We start from the raw sequence: 9,183 nt of genomic DNA on the forward strand, positions 1-9,183 counted from the left end.
CACACATGGGATATTGGTGTTGTTTAAGTTTAGAAATGCTAAGTTACATGGTGTCGATATAACCATGGCGTTAGTGCCAATTTCAAAAATAAAATTTGTAAACTAAGCTGAAATGTGTCAGGTGTCATTTCGCCTACATGGTTTACTTTTATTAAAAATAAAAAATTTTGGGACTGTATACTCACAACCAATTTCAAAAACTATTAGGATTATTATAGCGAGTGAACATAAACTTTCAAATATATAGAAAAATTACTGGATTTTCCTTCTATCACAACACCATAAACCACTCTCTATATTATAAAAACACATCTCACAAAATATAAGGGTAAGTTGTGAATGCTCTTAGAAGTTAGGGGTAAAAACAAGTTATATATAAGAATGATGTATTTGGTAAATTTATATAAAAAATATATATATAAATACGATTATAGATAATGCTTTTCTTTTTTTTTTGTAAAGTTACATATACACACATAATATAATAAAAAAAGAGTAAATTAAATTACTAAAATAAAATAAATATTCTTTTCTATGAAAGTTAACATTACAAAACTAAATACTATAACCAACTCTTCTTCTTTTTCTTTTAACAGCTAATTTATTTTCACTAAGACCTCTCAAATTTACATTTCTAAGGATTTAAATTCATCATCTCTATTTTAAAAGGGTAAACATCATACTACATTTAGTTACCAAGTCACAAACATTTGTTGTTAAATGTAATGGTGAGAGATACTCAAGTATTCATAGTACATATAAATTTTATAATTGAAATTAATGAACTATTTATTGCGTGTAATTTTTTAAATACATATGTACCAATAGATACCTACGTATATCTAATTATTATAACTGTCTTATTTTTAGCACAAATTGGTATTTTTAGAGCATATACCTCATAAGTCATAAAGAACAACCCTACATAACCATTAAGTTCAACTAATACCTTTGAAATTTCAATGTATATCATTTGAAAATTCTATACCATCTTAGGCCTATATAAACCATGTTAAGTCTCACACTGCATTCACCCAAAACCACAATGAGCACCTCATCCTTTTCCACTTTCCTTCTGTTGGCCTTTCTTTTTCACTCCACCCATGCAGCCGTTTTCAATATTCGAAACAATTGTCGAGATACAATTTGGGCTGGTGCAGTGCCTGGTGGTGGCCGACAACTTAACCCAGGCCAAACATGGTCTTTAAATGTTGCAGCCGGCACAACAGGAGCCCGTATATGGCCCCGAACCAAATGCAACTTCGATAGTTCTGGGCGAGGTAGGTGTGAGACAGGTGATTGCAACGGTCTCCTCCAATGCCAAAACTACGGTACACCACCCAACACATTGGCCGAGTTTACTCTGAATCAATTCAGCAATCTTGATTTCTTTGACATTTCTCTTGTTGATGGATTCAACGTGCCTTTGTCATTTAGACCCAATTCTAATGGGTGCACTCGTGGTATCTCATGTACAGCAGATATTAATGGCCAGTGCCCTAGCCAGTTACGGGCTCCTGGTGGGTGCAATAACCCTTGTACCGTGTTCAAAACTGATCAATACTGTTGCAACTCTGGAAGTTGTCAGCCAACTGACTTTTCAAGGTATTTCAAGACGAGGTGCCCTGATGCTTATAGTTATCCTAAGGATGATCAAACTAGCACATTTACATGCCCAGCTGGAACCAACTATGATGTTGTGTTTTGCCCTTGAAGCCATTTAATTATGGATTCAAGTTAAAAAAAGTGTTGGAAATATAAGACCAGAAATAAATAAGTAATATATACTGAATAAGTAATTAAGGTGATAGTCTAATTATAAGGCTTCTTCCTTATATGTTATATCATAATTTCATCTTTTTTATCAATAAAATGGTTGTACGTGATATATAATTATATTGATGATGAGTATCAAAAGAGTTTCCTGATTTCTTCAACAATTCCCTTCATTTTTATATGATTACCAAATACCATATCCTAACGACCTTGCTCTAATCCGGTCAATACATTGTACCTATAAAACATGCGTAAGCCATATTCTTTATATAGCAAGTGGCCGCCTGCTAACATATTTTTTTATAAGAAATTGGATTTAAACCAAAGTTTTGGATAAGCCTTACACAACCGAACAATATATATTTGACTTCAAGAAGCAATTGTCACATAAGAAGATCATTTCAGTTTTTTGTTCGTCACAGACTAAGTTTTAAGGAACTGGAGACGGCGTCACTTCCTATCCACCTTAGCCATAAATATGCCACATCACCTTCAAAATGTGATGAAGCACATTTGAGCACCATTAATGGTTAAAGTATACTTTATACATGTATTACCGTTAAAGCATTAAATATCGTTTTATATTTCTTTAATATTAAGATTACAGTTTAAAACTTAAAATATACTTGTGTTCTATAATTCTTCAAGGACAAATACCTAATCATTGTCGATGACAAACGCAAGCATTATATTCATATTCATTATTCATAATGATATACTACTTGCCTACACGAAATTGGATTTGTAGTCGTTCTTCATGTTCAAAGATTAGTGTTTACACTCTACAGTCAATGATCTTTGGTTCATTTGGCAAATGTTAGATGGGTTAAGTGTGAGACAATGAGGATGTACTTGGGTTCGAATTATGCACGTGGCAAGAATTTTGTGAGAACATCATGAGGGTTTTGTTTTGATTCCAGCAAATTTATGCCACTAATAGAGGAAAATACCATTGTTCTAACATTTGAACTCGAGTAAAATGAGGTTGATAAGTAAGAACAATTTAAACTTGGGTAAGATGAGGTTGATAAGTGTTGACTCTTTGAAAGAAACACAGATGCCACATAACTAATAATATCGTAAAAAAAAAGAGTTTACACTAGTATAGTCATCAAAGTTAAGATGGGCATGTGGAAAACTTAATTTTAGTCAAACGTAAGTAGATGATGTGAGATATATGTACTAATGAAGAAAAATAGGAAAACAAATAATTCTTTTGTGAATACTTTGTAGTTATTCACTTATTCATATTGCTAACTCTCTAGAGTCGCCTTTATATTTGTATCACTGTGGACAATCTCGAGGTCAAACGTAGAAAATGTTGGATCAAGTATTTATTATTTTTTTTTCACCATCTACATTATTCTTATATTTAGCTAGCTAAGTGACATGTCATACGATATTTATATATTTTTAGAATGTTATCAAAACTTCATCGTGTTCTGGGCAATGTTTTAAATTACGTACCGGCCGGTTAAACTGGTTATACCGGATTTCGGTAAGATAACCGGTATTAAGAGGCCGCTATTTTTAGACGGTTTGCTAGAATATCATGCCGCCGTTTTTTTTTTAAAATACCGGTTTAAACCAGCAAACCGTTTTAAAACAAGACATTTTCGATATTTTTTTACGGCCCATATTTTTTTTAAATGACTTTTAACCTAGCAAATAAATATAAAACGAGTAAACATACTAAACAACGATTCGTTAATGAACCAATTTTGTATCTTGCAAATCCAAAGTTGGTTTCTTTACATATTTTTTAATTGATTAATTTCGTATACAAATGCAAACTTCCTATTCGACACGATTATTGTTCCCGTGTGATGTTTGGTTCATGTTTGATGTCTATTAATGTACTTGAGGGTTATTTTTTGACTTGGAGTTGTATTATACGGCTGGTTGAACCTCTCGGTATATCCCAATTCAATCGGTTATATCATTTTTGAACCAAATCCTAGCTAGACGACGGATTCATTTGTCTCATGATCCATATCATTATAAAGAATTAATACATAAAGGAAAATATTAATTACAAGATTTTTCATGTTATAAATACAACTAGTAAAACTAACTTTTATTAAAAAAAATATATATTTATATAATCCTATTATGTATTAAGACAAATATTTTTATTCTTGTTATTTTATGATTAGCATGGCACTCTTTATGTCATATTATAACATCGTTTTCACATAATTCACTAAAATGTTTAGCTCGCTTGATTTAAAAAAATTTGGGTTTGCTCTTGGCATCAAGCTTATAGTTTGGCTCATGAGTAATTATTCAAACTTAAGCTTAACTTGTTGTTGACCATTTATTATTTATTAATTATTTTATCTATATACATACATAGGTATGCAAAGAAGGGATCATGAGAGAACTATTTATCATGAGATAATTAAGAAATGTTGTATTACATATATGCAATACATATATACAACGTATCATATTGCATATATGTAGTACTATATGTGTAGTATCATACTACAATCACGTTTATACTTGCGAGCTTAGTCAACTTCAATAGGTGAAACCATGACTGAACTCGCATATCAAATAAACTCAGCCTTAAACTAGAGTTCAAGCTCATTTAAACTTAGATTGTTTGACTCTTTTGATTATCAACTTCGAATAACTCATTCATGGACGATCCAACTCCTTTACACCTTAATTCAGTTATATTTGTATAAAAAGTTAAATGCGTATTTGTTCATATACTATATTATTTATATAATCAAAATTTTCATTGGATGTATTTTTTTTTTTTTTGGGTTTATGCCTAACATTACCAGCACTAGTTTTTATATATATTTATATGAAAACCGATAATTATAAGGAAAAATATGTTAATGAAGTGGTCTATGTGATTTTATATGCTATAGCCGAATGGTCTCATGTTCCGATCTCATCCACACTCCATTTTAGTTCTCTTTCCTTTTTTTTTCTCTCCTTTTTTATTTGTATTTTTTCTTTTTTCCTTTACCCTTTCCCCCTTTTTTTTGTTTGAGTTTATTTTAGTTTTTATTTTATTAAAAAGATCACAAACGTTTTGAACGGTTTAAGATCATGTTTTTTTTAAATTACAAGACGTTACGTTTTGAAGTGCATAGCCGAATTGTCGCCACAACAAACCGAACACGCGTAGATATCATTTTGGTAATATTACGAATTTATTTTTTGGTTTTTCTTTTCGGCTGTGATAGCGTATGCAGGCACGTACCATGACGGTGCAATAATGAACGACAACAGAATTCCCATCATGCACGTCCCCGCATTAACCCACTGGTTTAAGCCAATAGTTATTAGTAATTGAAATTTCATGTTTATCCAGAGTTTGGCTAATTTGGTTTCTTCTGTAGTAGTTGTGTTGAATATGTTAGCCGTCTTCTTAAGTTGGAAAACTTTTAAGATCATCTAGATGGTTTAGGATAGACATTAAAAGCTTGTTGTGTAGTATGTAGATAATAAAATAGTTGCTTGATTTTATAAATTGTAAGACTTTGTTGCAAGACTTTCGACTGCTTAGAAATTTTAGAATTTTGGACCGTGTTTATCAATATAGAAAAAAAGTGTTAGATGTTATACGTATATTTTATTAACGGTATAATAGAATCATTTTTAACTCCTATCTATCTATCTATCTATCTATCTATCTATCTATATCTATATATTTTGTCATCTAAAGCGGTAGCTAGACGGCGGATGAGTTCATAGACATCCCTTGCTGAACTGTTCCATATGACATAATAGAGGAGGTTGTGGAGGCTAGTTCCTGTACGTCTTTGATGTTAAATTTCAACCCCATGACCAAAGAAAATTGAAAATTTTGTACACTAAATTCCATCGTTAAAAAATTCAACGAGGCATGTCATTTTCTTCGCATTAACGTGTAGTCTCGGTCTCTAGTGGCTACGTGCATGCAATGATTTTCTTCACATATATTAAAGTCGTTTATTATACTTACATTCTCGATTTTATCACTTATATCAAATAGTATTCAATTTGAAAAGTAAAAAGTAAAAAAAGAAAAATAAGAAACAGACTTTTAATTTTTTAATATTGACCACTAATGAGTAACCGGCTTAATCTAACTTCTAACTATTATATTAAAGCAACATATAGTTTTTACATGGCTTTTAATTAAGCAGTCCACATAGAATTCCACCTCAACAATTTTCAAAATTATAATTTACACCTAATAAGCTATTTAATTTTAATCCATCTATTTATACTATTAAAACAAAATCATTCTTCTATAAGGTTTGTTATTATAAATCAGATGTGGCTCAATGGTAGAGCACTCCCTTTCCTAGTGAGAGGTAAGGGGTTCAAAGCTCACTATCACCAATTTATATGGGAGATATGATCAGGGATGACCCTGGCTTACCAGGGTTCGAGTCCTGATCCCACCTGGTTTTATCGGCTCCTTGTTGTCTTGCCGTTTGGCGGGCGTGAGTGTCGGGTTTTATCCGGGGAATCTCTCAATTGGTGGACCGCTAGGGGTTCCGTCTGTCCGAACTCGTGGCCGGCTCAGGCTACCTTTAGCCAATGGGGGCCGCGTACGGAATACCCAGCGTTACTTAGTTGATCGTTCCAAAAAAAAAGGTTTGCTATTATGAATCCATAAGATAAAAATATGTTGTATTAAACTTCTTTTCAGACATACAAATATATTTTAATATGCTTTTGAGATAGTAGTGTATGTTATTACGTATATTATTAAATTTAACTTTTTGGTTTATTTTTTTAACCACCTGTATATTACACGGGCTATATCCTAGTAAATATATATATATGAAAAAACCACAGCATTGTATTTTGTATAAGTAAAATTGTTTATAGTGTTTCTTAACTGGCTTAAAAAATATACATGAAAAAAACACAGTATTGTATTTTGTATAAGTAAAATTGTTTATAGTGTTTCTTCCACCCCCCTCCTTAACAACTAACACACCTTTAATCTACTATCAAGTTTACACCATTGTTTATAACAGAACTTGAACCTGGCCGTAGCCGCAAGAACACCATTTTATATATCTTGATCTTATCAGGTTGAAAACATTGATTAAATTGTTTATATGTAGAAATCATGAAAAGTAGAAACATAATCAGTTAAAAGGCTATTTAAATGCATCTTTTTTCTTTTTCTTTTTTTTTTTCCTTTTAAACTAAAATCTCAAATTTTCTTAGCAGCTATTTCAATTTTTAAAGAAGTTTTTGCCATGCTTTATAGTTTTTTTCTCCTTAAAAACTAAACAACACCGATAGTTCATTTTGAATGTGAATAATAGATTTTATTATTACTTCTTTTTATTAAATATGTAGTCAATATTAAATACAGTTATTTTTTTGTAAATATTTGAAACCCCGGGTAAAACTATGTGTACTCGTACAGTACTATCCGTATCCGTATGTATACATACTTATTTAAGTATTTTGAAAGTCATTAGGCAACACCATATTTATGAAAAATTCAAAGTTGGAGGTCTCAATTGTCATTTTTGAAAGGATGACAATACGTATCGGATTGTAGTTTAGGGATTTCATATAACATTTTCTAGAGGTCTACCTACGTACCCATTTTCAACTATTAGCTAATTGTTAGTTCATCATAATATGTAATTATGAAGAGGTAGGTCTCAGCAGAGCCCAGTTGGACCCGCAGTACTCACCTTGAAGAGAGACGTCTGCGCAGAAACCAACTGGATCCGCAGGACCCACCATGCTCAGAGACGTGACGTCCTTACGTGCAGTACGCAAGCTGTTCCCGCAGGAAATGCCTCCCAATGGCGAAGTACTCCGCCTGTTCCCGCAGCTGCGGATACAAGCCATCAGGGAAGGCCACCCGCGCAGCAAGGCTACACGCACAAGGCACTTAGCTCTCAAAATAATTCAGTAGTCACCTGAAGGAATGAGCAAAGCCGGGAACAATCCCGCACAAAGGCGGGAGGGGGAATACTCCCGCCCAAATGAGCTAGTCCGTACGATACTGGAGGATCTTTTGTACTGTACCTGACGAGGTATGGGCAAAAGATCTGACCAGAGATACGACAGCTCATTGACAACAGTATGGCGAGCAGCATGCTCTTGTACTGTATGTCACTATTAGCCGTTGCCTACTCACCAACTCCTGTCATACCACGTGCATAGCCTGCAGTTGGTGGAAAAGGAATAGTACACAGCAGGCCTGGTCACTGTCAGCCGCTGCCTACCCACCAACTACCAGCATGGCACGTGCGTAGGCCACAGTTGGTAGAACAGGAATACTATTCAGCCGGCTATACCCTCTTGGAAACCTACCTTCGGCTATAAATACCCCAAATGGTATGATCATCTCATCTTATCTTGTATCTTATATCTTATACCTGATATCTGCTCTAGCAATCTCTTAATATACACTTATATTCAAGAGCAATCTAGTCTGATTCTCACGCCGGAGGGTGGTCACAAGGAGGTACCCCCCCCCCCCCTTCTCAGTGACGAGCTCACGGTGTCTGTTTTGCAGGTTATCAGAAGAACCATCTTTGCCGGGTCTAACCCCTCGTGGGAAACATCTATTTAACCCCCAGATTATCCGTAATCTGCCCGGGGTCGATTAGTGTTTCTTCAGTATCGGATTGTAGTTTAGGGATTTCATATAACATTTTCTAGAGGTCTACCTACGTACCCATTTTCAACTATTAGCTAATTGTTAGTTCATCATAATATGTAATTATGTATAACAGGAAAACTCAATGTGTAATGATATATATTATACTCTTGGTATATTCTCATCGGGAGGAAATAAAGTTTAGTTTTGATTTACTTAAAGAGTAACATACTATCTGAAAATATTCACAAAGACACAAATTTTGTACACAGATTAATTTCACTTCACTAAACCTATAGTTATTTAAAATTGAAATTCTATTTCTTTAATCCCTTAGTTCACCATCTTCCACAACTTCATTATTCTCCCGTTGTTTAGTATTCATGATAACAGATATATATATGAATAGCCAGCTACAATTATAAAATATTCATATACTTTCTCTTTGGCGTGCGTGATACCCACAAGGCCACAACACGATGAAGTTTTGATAACATTCTAAAAATATATAAATATGTAATATAAGAATAATATAGATGATGAAAAAAAAGTAATAAATACTTGATCCAACATTTTCTACGTTTGACTCGAGATTAATTGTCCACAGTGATACAAATATTTGTTTTCCTTATTATCTCCATTAGTGCATATCTGTCACATCATCTATGCACGTTTTCCACATGCTCATCTTCAATTTGATGACTATACTGTAAGTGTACACTTTTTTTTCTTAGGCTATGCACAGTGGGACTATAAATTAGGGATGATTTTTAACATGCGGTGTCATGTTAATAAAATAGTAATTTTTATTTTAA

General features: G+C 33.2%; 1 pseudogene; it reads left to right on the forward strand.

Moving 5' to 3' along the window:
- Nucleotides 1–1,045: 1,045 nt before the first annotated feature.
- LOC143539377 (thaumatin-like protein pseudogene) lies at nucleotides 1,046–1,760 on the forward strand (annotated as a pseudogene).
- The last annotated feature ends 7,423 nt before the right edge of the window (nucleotides 1,761–9,183 follow it).

The sequence above is a fragment of the Bidens hawaiensis genome, unplaced genomic scaffold, assembly GCF_021521415.1.
Source record: "Bidens hawaiensis isolate Kalapana, Puna unplaced genomic scaffold, B.hawaiensis_p1.1 tig00011868_1, whole genome shotgun sequence".
NCBI lineage: Eukaryota > Viridiplantae > Streptophyta > Magnoliopsida > Asterales > Asteraceae > Bidens > Bidens hawaiensis.